At 53.3% G+C, this 9,041-nt stretch overlaps 1 pseudogene; it reads right to left on the minus strand.

The window, feature by feature from the left end:
- Positions 1-7,420: 7,420 nt before the first annotated feature.
- LOC101579416 lies at positions 7,421-8,190 on the minus strand (annotated as a pseudogene).
- Positions 8,191-9,041: the final 851 nt, after the last annotated feature.

Consider the following 9,041-nt stretch of genomic DNA (forward strand, 5'->3'; position numbering starts at 1 on the left):
CCACCCTCCCATCCACCCACCCTCCCATCCTCCCATCCATCCACCCTCCCATCCACCCATCCTCCCATCCTCCCATCCATCCACCCTCCCATCCATCCACCCTCCCATCCATCTATCCATCCATCCACCCATCCATCCATCCCAACATCTATTCATTCACCTCTCTATCTACCACCCACACACTCACAAGAGATTGTGTAAGTTCACAATGTCCTGGCAGGGAGGACTTGGAAGTCACCAAGTGCTCTCTCTGGCTTGGTGCTCCAGCTCTTGTTGCAAGCAGACCCCTACGCTGTCATGTTCCTGCTTAGAAGCAAAAACTAGCATTGCTGTTGTAGCTATTGAAGGCCAGAAAGTAAGTATTTCAGGCTTGTAAGTTTTAAGGACTCTATAGGAACTGGAGTAACCACAGACAAAATGGGTATCACAACTTAGGCACAGTTGTGTTTTAATAAAAGCATGTTTATTAAAACAGGCCAGGTAGGACAGACTACAAGAGAACCACATGTCTGGGAGGAACCTCAGAGTCCAGTGGTTTTCAACCTGGTTGTCCAGTACAATCACCCGAGAAGCCCTCAGACAATATCCACGTTTGGGTCCCACCCAGGCCAATGGCAGTGGACATCCTGGGAGTGGGACTGCACATGGGCATTTGTTCAGGTTCCCACAGTAGCTGTGACAGTCAGCTGGGGTGATAGCCAGTCTCCCCATTCAATGGCATTGCTTTTTTCAGGTCATTATTCATGAACATACCCCGTATGCTATGAGAACTTAGGGTATAACTCTTAAGGTATTCTTCAGTTTAATTGGGTGAACCTAAACATCCTTATTTTTAAACTCTCTACTATAAAGAAAGGTTTTAGCACATCTAGACCCCAAGTCATCATGACTGATAATTGGCACTTGGAATGTGGAATCTTCCTCCTGGTGGGACCTCCTAGGAGCGCAGAGACTGTGATCTCCCCAAATTCCATCCCAGCAGGACACTGTTGCAGAGACTACAGTGGAGGAAGTGACCCCACCACACCAAGCCCTCCTTGCTCGAAGACCTGTTCCCTCAGTACCATTTTGTATTCCATTACACCCAAGCTGAAGAAGCAGAAAACAGGTTGTCCAGTTTCACACGTCAGCAGAAGAACAGACTCATGCAGGAAGGGGAGATACCACTAGATCCGGGTTTCTCCCACCAACCCTGGCTGCCCCGGGAGCTCCCATCTCCTGACAGGTAGGTTTCCCAGCTTAAAATGTAGACACCCCGCTCTATGGACTCACCTGGAGATATGGTGTTGAGGGCACCGTGAGGCGAGGGCTGTGTGAGGAGCGGCACTTTGGGCTACTTGGGGTGCGGCATAAAGAGTGGTCACTGATGTGGCCATCAGAGAGAAATAGAACTCATTTGAGCAGCTGTGCGACTTGGGCAAACTGAACCCCTCTGAGACTTTGTCTCTTTGTTGGTGGGACAGGGTGAGAGTAATACCTGTCTTGAAAGAGTGTTGCAAGGGTTAGAAGGGCTTAAATGTGTAAAATGTTTGGCACCATTGCTGGCACTCACCCCGTGCTAATAAGCAGCAGCTATTCTAAGTACTGTGCTGTTATTTCATCTGGGTGCCAGGTCCACTTGTGTGCCTACCATAGAGTTCTGTTGTATGTTTAACAATATGAGAGGCATAGCGCCAACCGAAGTAGAGGAGACGCAGGCCCGGTGAGGCCTGAGGAAAGACTTCACAGGACAGATGGCTGAGCGATGATGGGACGAGGCTTTGAGGATCCAGTCGAATGTCACCTCCCCTGCCTGACCCAGCTGCCACTGGGACCTCACCCTCCTCTCAGACCCTGAGTTGCCACTGAAATGTGGTCCCACCATGTCCACTTGTTTGTGAATCAGGTGCTGTGGGAGGGCAGCACGTCATGCGGGTGGCTCCCTGGGCCTCGCCCCCCATGACACACCACCCTGAGTGCTGAGATGCTAAGCGTGCACTACCACGCCCAGTGCAAGAGGGGAGCGTCTAGTGAGCATGAAGCAGGAGAGACGGGTAGGGGGACCCCAGCCAGTGGGAAACGGCAGAGCCTGGCCCAGCTGGGCCTTGTGAACTGAGCTCCTGGGGTCCCTGCCAGCCTGTGTCCTGTGCCCCACGACTGCTCTGGGAGGGGACGCACTGGGCCCTGGCTGTGACAGAAGTCTCCGCGGCCGCCACTGTCGTTTCCGCCTGATGCTCTGGGTCATGCTCCCACTCCCAGCTTGTAGTCGTCCCCTCACTCGCCACCATGGCTGGCCCAAGGTGTCTGGGCCCACAGTGGGTGGTCTCCCTGACAGTCCTGGGCAGCCTGCCCATGGCAGAGGGCAGGGGAGGCAGAGGGACAGGCTGGCAGGCTGGAAGGAGACTGTTTTGCGGAGCCTCTACCTAGGCCTGGGGTGGTGGTGGTTGTAGGCAGAATCCTGGCATCCGCCGGCGTGGCTGCCGTAAGCCCACATCCTAGGGCACACACTGTGCTTTCTGAGTGGTTCCTTGCCCAGGCTCCTCAAGCCAGCTATCTCACCCCATTTCCTTCCTCAAGGTTAGGAGCTTTTCCTAGGTGAGGAAACACCGTCCTTCCATGGTGCCCACCTGTCCAGCCTGCCCAGGTCTCACCAAGCCCATCAGGATACCGGGAACAGAATGCCTGTCTCGTGGCTTCCTCAGGATCAGGGTGCAGTGGGATTCGTGCAAAGAGCCTTTCCCCCAGGGACGTAAACCTGGCTGGCCGGGTGCTCTGAGGTTTGTCCCCTGGGCTCCAAGGATACTTCCCTTGGCGCTTGCCCCTCCACCCTTTGTCTCCTTGGGCTGCAGACTGCAGACTCGTCTGGTTCAGAGTGCGTGGGATCGATGGGCTGCTTTTAGTTCTCTGAGGGAACTCACATCAAGGGCTGCGTTTTCTGTCTTCTACAAGCATCTGCTAGCAAGCTGTGAGGAGATTCTCATCCAAGCAGACAGGGCCTGCTCTGCAGCCAGTTTCATGAGTGTGACAGGGCCTCCTGCTGCTTCCGCTCCCAGAGGCACTTACTTGGCCTTGTTCTGAGGCAGGGTAGAATTCTGGGGCCTGTCTTCCCTTTCACCCTCTCTCTGGCTGGCTCATGCGTGGCCTCCAGGCCGGAGCACCCTGCACGGCACCTGCCTGCATGTGACTTGCTCTTCTTTTATTTCATGCTTCAGGTGACATCCTCTATTGCTCCCTCAGGCCCAGCATATCCCATCAGCTCTGCCACTACCCCTGGAGCCCCAGTGATGAGTAGGGGGTTCTTTGCCTTCTGGAAGCCAGCTGATGGTCTGGGCCAGACTGGAGGCAAAGAGCAGAGCATGGGACCGTGCACTAACAGCAGCACACCCAGGGGCCTCTGGAGCTCGTGGAGGGAAACCCCCAGCCCCTGGGGGAAGTGACCAGCAGAGCTGGAAGTCAGACAGCTAGGGCTCTGCCCCAGGCCAGCCGAATGTAGCGCCATGACATTTGGGGGAAGACTGATTTTAGATTGTGTAGTGAAAACTGTTGTTCCCTTTATAGGATGACAGGACATGCCCTGCATACAGCAAAATGCCCACTAGGAAGAGTGATGATAAGTGACATTCTTGAGGAGGTCCTGCTCCCCTCACCCCACCCACCGCATCGGGCACTGCCAAGGCATGCTGAGGACACTTTAATTGACCTCATGCTGGGCAGTGAGGCTGCCAGTTCTAATTCCAGAGTTTAAGGGGGCACAGAGAGCAGGGGTCCCCATGACTGGGGGTGAGGTGGCAGGAGACCACTTGGCAGATGAAAGGATGAGGCGGGGGAGTTCCCAGTAGGGGCAGAGCTGTGAGGATGCGCCCCATATTCAGAAGGGTATATGTGATTTGGCCTGAGAGGAGATAACAAGAGCAAGGGCAGGAAGTGGTCCTCAGGTGAGGGGTGAAGCTACGTCCTAAGGGCCTTCATGCCATGCTGAGGAGGTCACAGAGTGCCACCTTCAGGCCTTCGCACACCATAGACTGTGATCCTCTCTGGAGCAGGGAGGGGGGTGAGCAAGTTGTACAATTCAGGGAGGTGCTCTCTCTTGGCACCGTGCTGCCCGAGTGCAGGCTTGGAACCCGACGGTGACCACCAGGCACATCCTCGGTGCCCTCCTTCCCTCAGCCGACACCCAGCCTTGCTCAGGAGAAGCTAACTTCTGGTTCATCTTTGTGTCCCTGGGGCCTGCAGCTGTGCCGGACTGAGATCAAGAAATATTTCATGAACAAACAAATGAGGAAATGCTCAGAATATGTTCCTCTTCCTCTCAGCCTAGTCAGGATGTGTCATGCCTTCTGCCTGTCCTTACCTCTTTCCTCCAGCTCCTCCAGAGGCCCTGCCCCAACTCCCTAGCTCTTAGGTCATATGTACATCTGTCTTCCAGCCAGGTTAGAAAAGATGTAGACAGAGCAGGTGCTCTGTGATAGTGTCCATCACTGAGGGCCTCCTGCCCTTCGTGGGAAAGACTGGCCACTGCCACAGCCCCACTGCATCTGCTGCTGCCCCTGCCATCGAGGCTAGAGCACCCCTCCATCTGTTTCATTATGGGGCTAGACTCAGACAACAGTCTTCGGGGTGGTGGCTCCAACCTGCCCCTCTAGGTCCTCCATGTGCGCGCAGCCAGCGTGCCTTGTGCAGACCATTTGCTTGGCTCCCGGCTGGCCGAAGCTCGTGCAGCGCCAAGGGCTCGGGGGCCCTTCAGGGTAGCAGCTCTCCTGCCTTCCCCTCCTGCCCCGTCCCCAGGACTGGAGCCAAGGAGTCATGGCTGAGAAACAACGTTAAGCAGGAACCCTCCTGCCTGTGAAGATGGGGATGATTAACGAGCCTACTCAGGAGGGTTCACACATTCGCATCTGTTCCAATCAGGAAGTCACTCTTGCTGTCTAAGCAAGCAGAAAAGTCCCCTGCCAACCTCATCCCAAGAGAGGAGGGAGGACAGGCTCAGGGCATCCTGTGGGGCATCCAATCACGGAGCACTGGGCCTGAGAGCTGAGCTGGCACACCAAGGAGGAGGAGGCTGCCCCGGCACCCAGCAGCCTGGGCACCTGCAGACTACCAGAGCAGCAGCCTGCGCTGCCCGTGGCTGCCAAAGAAGCCCTGCTCAGGTGAACTGTAAACAATGGGAGGACAGGGCTGGGGAGATGGCTCAGTGGAATAAGCGCTTCCCTGGCAAGCGCAAGGGCCTGAGTTCAATCCCCGGTTCTGCCAAAAAATAAAAAAATAAAAATAATAATAATAAAAATAAATTTTAAAAAAAGAAACAATGGGAGGACAGAGGGTGAGACAGTTTGCAAAGAGCAACTGAGGGTGGAGGCAGTGCCAACCCGCAAGCCCTGTGCAGTGATACGAGCTTGGGGCTCAGAGGCCCCAACGGGTGAATTCAAATCCCACCGTGGAGAAAGCCAGCCTCTCTTCTGAGCCAGCCCTGACCACAGGTTTCTTCCTGAGGTAGCTGGCTGTTGTTCACTCCCCCAGGAGGCCTGCCAATGATCGCTGTCCGCCTCAGGTAAGTTATTTAATCTTGTCAGACCATAGGCTCCTCTCTGTGCAACGCAGACACCACTGTACCCACCTCAAGAGCAGCTGGTGGTTAAGTAACCCCGAGAACCGTGTCTGGCACGTGGTGCATCTATGTAAGTATGGGCCAATGAAGACAACCAAAATCGTACTGCGGTCTCATTCTGCGCTGCAGAGGGCTCAGTCATTTAAGCTGCAATTCTTTATCCTCTTCATGAAGTCCAAGGTCAAGGTGTGATGAATGCTTGGGCCAACAGAATATGCCTGACTTGGAAAGCCACACTTCCAGGCCCCAGAAGGGTCGTCGTGTCCCCAAGTCTTTAGCCCTTGTTACTCTTGACTTCTTCCTAACTGGGCCTGCAAGGTGCTGTGCTGGTGGCTTTTTGGGATCTGCCTCTGGGGTTTCCCCTCCTCCTCCTTCCTGCCCAGCTCTTTAGCAGTGCTCCACATTCAGCAGATGACCTGGAGATGCTTTTGAACTAAGTGGCCCACTCTATCAGTAGGGGGGAGTGGCAGCCCTTTCTGCAGCTGGCGCAGAGCAGAGCAGAAGCTGTCTAATTACGGAGGACCTCGGTGTGGAGTGCTCTTGTGCAGCACCCGGCTGTGGGCAGCCACTTGAGCAGGGTTTCCCCACCCCTCGCTCAGCCAGAGCATTTCCTCCCCAGGGAGCTGGTTAATTTAAGGCAGCTCCGAGATGGGCCCCTCAGAGCTGAGGAGGACCCCTCGGCAAGGCAACAGCTGTGCCTGCGGCTCACAGGCAGAGGAAGCTGCGTTCACTTGCGGCGGCAGCAGAGGTGTGCGCAGTGGTGTGAGTTTTGGATTCAGCCAGGCAAACATCATGAGGTTTTAGCCACTTTCTCTGCCATGTCAGATTGTGACCTGCATTCCCAGAGCAGACCAAAAGTTCTTGGGGGACAGAAAAATTTTTCTTCTTGAACTGTGGGTACCTGAGGGGACAGGGTGAAGGAGATATGATCTCTTAAGGCAGTTTATGCAGTATTCTATTTATTACTTCCAGTAACCTACAGGGTCAATATTATTCATGTTTCACAGGTGGAGAAACTGAGGCTTGAGAGGATGTTCTGGAGCCAGACAGAGTGTGGCAGAAAATGAATTGTACAGTCCACAAAATACAGCAGTTTAAACACTGTCGATGGGTCCCTCGCTGTGTATCACCTCAGGTCATCAGGACAGCCTGCCCTGGCCACCCCCCAGAGACCAGGACTCCTGCTCTCTGTGGCTCTGCAGGTCCCCGATTGAAATCAGCAATATTTTGGTGAAGAGTTAGGGAGCCTCCCAGCCTATGTGAGGCATATGGTCCCTGGACTTTTCACCTCTTTTCCTCTGAGGACGGCAGCCTGAGAACTATGCACATAAGTGGGCTGGGTTGCAGTTAAACTATTCACAAACTTAGCTTGGATTTGGTCAAAGACTAGTTTTTCAGAATATTTTGAGAAGGTCTCACTATGGCTGGCCTTGAATTCACTATGTAGCTCAGACTGGCTTTGAACTCATGGCAATCTTCCTGCCTCAGTCTCCTGAGTGTTGGGATTACAGGCATGGGCCACCATGTCCCGCCAACACTGTAGTTTTGTTGACTACTTACCTTATAACGGTGGTCCTCAGAGTGTACTCCCAGGGAATCAGAAGAATCAGCACCATTTGGAAATTTGTTAGAAATGCAACTTTTGGCCAGTTCTCAGACCTACTGAGTTAGAAACTGCAGATGGGGACTGGTAACCTCTGTGTTCCTTTTCTTTTTCTTTTTTAATTTTATTTTTTTCCCAAAAAAAACAAGTTTTAATGATGGATTATCTCCAGATACCAAAAAGGGTATGTACTCATTTTCAATTGCCCCCTACGTCTCCAGGAACAAGGCTTCCATTGTTCTATTTGGGGAGAGGATATAAATCCCCTCTTGGTCTCCCAAAGCCCAAGTCTTTCTTCTGTCTGTACAGAAACTCTGGCATTACTGTGTTGCTGTCTCCCCCCCCCCAGTGATGCCCAAGGCAGTTATTTGGTAACAACCGGAGGTGGCGGGTGTAGGGGGAAGCCATCAGATAAAAGAGAAGAGTGATGCACAAGAAAACAGGAACATGACCTATTAGAGGTCCCTCTATCCTGTCTCAGTCCTTGGAGCCTTCATTGCTTGCATTTCTCTTTGTGCTGGATCACACCTTTCTGAATCAGATCAGGAATTTCCACTGCCAGCCAGGGACCCAGCCCCAGGGCCGTAAGATGAGCTAGTCCAAACTTGGGCACATTCCTGGCCCACAGAGGTTTGAAGTGATCGGTCAGGCATATTTTGCCACCCCTGTACATCTTTGCTGTCTTCCCATCCAGCTCAGGGACTGCAATCTCTGGAGCAGTAGTAGGATATGTCATTGGAATGTCAAACTCGATGTCAAACTCCTATTTGAGGAGGTCATGGATGTACCAGCATTTCCCAAACCACCGGGTCCCTTCCTTGTTAGATTCCAGATGGAACCAATCATTGTCTGCCTTCTTGTTATTCTCCACATACCGGATAAGAGACTGATATTCCTCCTTTAGTCGCTGCACCCAGAACTCCCGATCTCAGGGTCCGGCGTTTGTCTTCAGCACTGGGATCTCAGACACAACTCGGCGAGTGGCCTCGTCCGCCATCTTGGATCAGGGCACCCCTTTTCTTTTTCTTGAATGATGCCGGGGATCAGACCCAGGGCTTTGTGCACTTTAGCCTCAGTAAGCAAGCCCTCCCGGTGGTGGTTTTGCACATGTTAAGCTTAAGAGCCTCTGCTCTGGAGTCTTGTCTGTCAGCCTCGGCCCCCAAAGCTCAGGCCATGGCTCAGGCCAGCTCCTCTGTGCTCTGCGTGGAAGCCGGGCATTTGTACTCCTAAAGCTCCCCGGTGGTGCTGAGGTGCAGCCAGCAGCGCTGGGGAGCTGTGCCCTGCGTGGTACACCGGGAAGGTTGGAGCAGCCGCGTTACCGGCCCACAACCACCCCTGCTTCTCCAGGTGGGCGCCCTGCACTCTCTGGGCTCTGACAGTGGCTCTCTTCCTTGTTCTATCCTCAAATTCCCAACACCCTGGCATCCTTTGGGAACACTTCAAGGCTTCCCAAAAAGAATCAATCTTTGATAAGAATGGGGCAACAGGGAGGATGAGTTCACAGTGGTGAGGGGTGAAGAGTGAACACAAAGCGGGGGCATGAGGAGGAGCTGGTGGGGCAGCAGGCACTTACTGTTGGGCACACACACAATAGAGGCCTCTTATCCATTGCAGAAGGCTTTCTGGACATTGTCTCGGCTCAGAGAAGTCTGCATTTGTAAACCTACAGAAAAGTTATTGGCATTCTAATAAATTATTCCCAGTCTATCACTTCCAGTGTAACACATGGCGAGAATAAAGACATAAAGGCATTTTTGTAGTTATGGGGAGACAAGGGGTCCTAAGGCTGGCTACGGTGATGGCTAACTAGAACAAAGGCCTCCACTCAGGCTCAAACCCAGTTGGTGTTAATTC

Source organism: Octodon degus, unplaced genomic scaffold (assembly GCF_000260255.1).
Source record: "Octodon degus isolate 3935 unplaced genomic scaffold, OctDeg1.0 scaffold00033, whole genome shotgun sequence".
NCBI classification, from domain to species: domain Eukaryota; kingdom Metazoa; phylum Chordata; class Mammalia; order Rodentia; family Octodontidae; genus Octodon; species Octodon degus.